The sequence below is a fragment of the Humulus lupulus genome, chromosome 3 (genome assembly GCF_963169125.1).
Source record: "Humulus lupulus chromosome 3, drHumLupu1.1, whole genome shotgun sequence".
Taxonomy (NCBI): domain Eukaryota; kingdom Viridiplantae; phylum Streptophyta; class Magnoliopsida; order Rosales; family Cannabaceae; genus Humulus; species Humulus lupulus.
Window position 1 is genome coordinate 247,612,960 of NC_084795.1, and position 3,584 is coordinate 247,616,543.

At 28.9% G+C, this 3,584-nt stretch overlaps 1 non-coding gene across 1 annotated transcript; it reads left to right on the top strand.

Moving 5' to 3' along the window:
* The first annotated feature begins 271 nt into the window (after nucleotides 1-271).
* Nucleotides 272-378, top strand: LOC133828036 (small nucleolar RNA R71). Its single transcript, XR_009890682.1, has one exon. It is a non-coding gene; the product is annotated as a small nucleolar RNA R71 (small nucleolar RNA).
* The last annotated feature ends 3,206 nt before the right edge of the window (nucleotides 379-3,584 follow it).

Below are 3,584 nucleotides of genomic sequence, written 5' to 3' on the forward strand. Positions count from 1 at the left end.
TGATTCACACAAACGTGACACTCTAAACATCCTAGACACAACAACACCATTAACAAAATACTAACCAAATAAAATACACAACTAAAACACAAAAACACTGGTTGACCTCTCATCAGACCATTGGTGATTGTTGGTGGTCATGTCTTCTAACAATTCATATGATTCATTGGCACTCTTACTCATGAATGCCCCGCCAGCTGCAACATCAATTATGGTACGAGTAATACCACACAACCCATTATAAAAATTGTGGACCAGCATCCACTTCTCAATACCATGATGGGGGCATTTTCTCAACATCTCCTTAAAATGCTCGCATGCATCATACAAAGACTCCCCTTCCATCTGATAGTAATTAATAATCTCTCCCCTCAACTTTGCTGCCTTTGATGGAGGAAAGAACTTGGCTAGGAATTTTTGAGCTAAATTCTGCCATGTATTTATAGAGTTGGATTGAAGGGAGTTCAACCAACTTTTAGATCTATCCCGCAGCGAAAATGGGAATAACCTCAACCTGATTGCATCGTCGCTCACCCTATTATACTTTAATGTTGCACATAGCTCTAGAAAATGAGTTATGTGCATATGAGGATCTTATGAGGGTAAGCCACCAAATTGCATGATGGACTGCACCATTTGTAAGATCGCCGACTTAATCTCAAAGTTATTAGCCTCCAAAGCTGGTGGTATTATACATGTTTGCACTCCCATAATAGTTCAGAGTACATTATCCAATAAGCTTCTCATAACAAGCTATAAGGTTGTCCTTGCACCACTTCTGGCACCCCTCCATTCAACCCATCATTGTTTTGAGGATTTTCCATAACCAGAGCTGGACTAGAAGCTCTCTTGTTTCTACGATTCTGCCTGCACGCTTTCTCAATCTCAGGATTAATAGGAACAAGGTTATCTGCTCCTCTTCTGCTATTCATATAACAGAGATACCTGAAAAAATGGTCAAGAATGCATGCAAATTTTTTTTGAAACAGTTCAAAGAACAACCAAATTATAAATAGAATTAATTATATCTATATTGATAATTTCATGTCCCTAGCAACGGCGCCAAAAACTTGTTGCGAAAATTAAAGCTATGCAAGTGCACACAGTTGCAATTTATAATAATTTCTTGGTAAGACCAGGTATCGTCCCACAAGGACTGAATTATCAATTACCAGATAATTAGTTCTTAGTTTCTATTTGGTTAACGAAAATTGGTTTTGTATTTTGATGATTAAAAACAATAAAACTACTAAAATAATGCAAGATTGTAAGAACATAAACAAGAATAAAATTCCAAGGATTTAAACAATTAGGGATTTTAATTTCATCTACAATGTCTCTTATCAATCACTAACACAATATTAAAAACTCTTCTTCTTATTAAGCTAACAAGTTGTCAAGGTGTTTTATAATCGGATTAGGAATTATAAAACTCAACCTAATTGTGAATTTTCTATATTTCTATGATAAATTCAACAATCAAGAGGCAATCAATTCACAACCTAGATGCTACAAAAATAACCTAGATACTTTCGTTCAAGATTAAATCTATGTTGTTTCAATCAAAGCTTGTTTAAATTAAACTTTTCAATTTGAATTCAAACACAAATAGGAAATGAAATAAGATGGCCAATCACATTTCATGCGCTAAAATAGATTGAGACAAGCTCTAAAAGAAAATAATCTTGTTGCTACCAAGTTTTTAGCTACTAAATGTTATTAGTAGCAATTATTTGTATTTTGCTACCAAAATATGGTAGCAAAATGATTTAGTTGCAAAATATTAACAAAATAAGACCAAATGCTTCTACTACCAAATTTTTGGTAACTAATTAGTATTTTTAGCTACCAATTTTTTTTCGTAGCTAAATCTAGTGGCGCCAAAACATAAAATTGACAATTTTATATACAATTGGCTACCATTTTTTTTTTGGTAGCAAAATTGAAACTTTTAGCTATTAATTTTTTTGGTAGGAAAAAATAAATTTATTACATCTTAATTGTAAAAATTTGTGCTACTAATAATTTTGTAGCAAAAAATCAAATTGTACTTATCTTTAAAATATTTATAATAACTATAATTCTTAAAGGATAGTAATTATAATTATAGATATATAATCCATATATCACTAACATATAACATAAGTAATTTTTATCATTCATATATACTATAAGATAAATTATTAAATATATATAATAATCTTCAATACGTGTATTGATAGCATAAATATATATATCTACCTATATGTTAGGCGACTCTTTAAAATAATTAACAATATATTGTATTGTGTAGATAACATATATAATTAACATTTAAAAAAAAACATATATAATTAACAATATAAATAATTAAATGCATGGTCTCACACACGTATCTTGTATCTATAACCGTCCTTCCCATGATCAAGTCTCTCTCTCACACTTTATCCTACCACTAATCACTATTATAAATCACTCAAGTCATGTAAGAGTGAATATAGCTAGAAATTTTTTTTTGGAGCTTTTTTCTTTATTTTCTCTTTCATCGATCATATTAAACTTATGTAATAAGAATATCATCCTAGAACATCTTTCACTTTGTTTCTCAACTATCTCACTGTATAGTTTTATATATAGACGACTATGAAAGTGTATATATTCAAATAATATTTATTAGACTAATTAATTAGTTTCTATTTTTCTCATATCTTCTATTTTTGTCTGTTGACATTCTTCCATTTTTTATTTCCTTTGACAGGTTTTTCGCTCTAATTAATCATTATTATCGTTGAAGGTTTGGTTTGAGAGTCTCTGAAACTATCTATGCTTCAACATTTCATTTGAAACTACTAAAGTTCTTTTTAGTATTACATATTACCCTATGGTTGAATATTTTTTTTTCTTTTTAACTAATTCGATTTGCATCATTTCATTATTAGTTTTGTAGGCTTTGAGGAGGATTATCGACCAAAGTTATAAGAGATTGGAGACATTAGTCAAGAATTTTTTTCTACACTTTGCAGTAAAACTTGTACTAAACACTATCTTGTAAACAATATTTTATAAATCAAGCATTCTTCCCTTGTATATGCAATGTATTTGATTTGAAGTTTGTATATATTTACATACAATTTATTAATTTATTAAATTTTAATTTGAATATTTTTTATGATCTTTGATAATTTATATTAAAAGAATTTGAACAATTAAATATATTATTTATATAAATCACCAAATAATTAAGAATGTTACTCTATGGACAATATCATATTAGCTACCAATTTGAAAGTTTGTTGATACCAAATTTTACTAACAAAATAATATTACTAATCCTTCTATTATTAAATTAAAGTAATTTGCTACAAAACTTTGGTAGCAAAGTAATGTTTAGGGGATACCAAAATCAATCATTTTGCTACTAGATATAATATATTTTTGCTACTAAAAATTTGGTAGCAAATAAAGAGCAATTGCTACCGAATATTTTAGTAGCTAAAAACTTTTAACGACGGGGAATTAGCTACGAAGTAGCTACCTATAATTTTGGTAGCAAAAAATATATTAGCTACCAAAAATAAATTATTTGCTACCAATTTTTTTGTAGT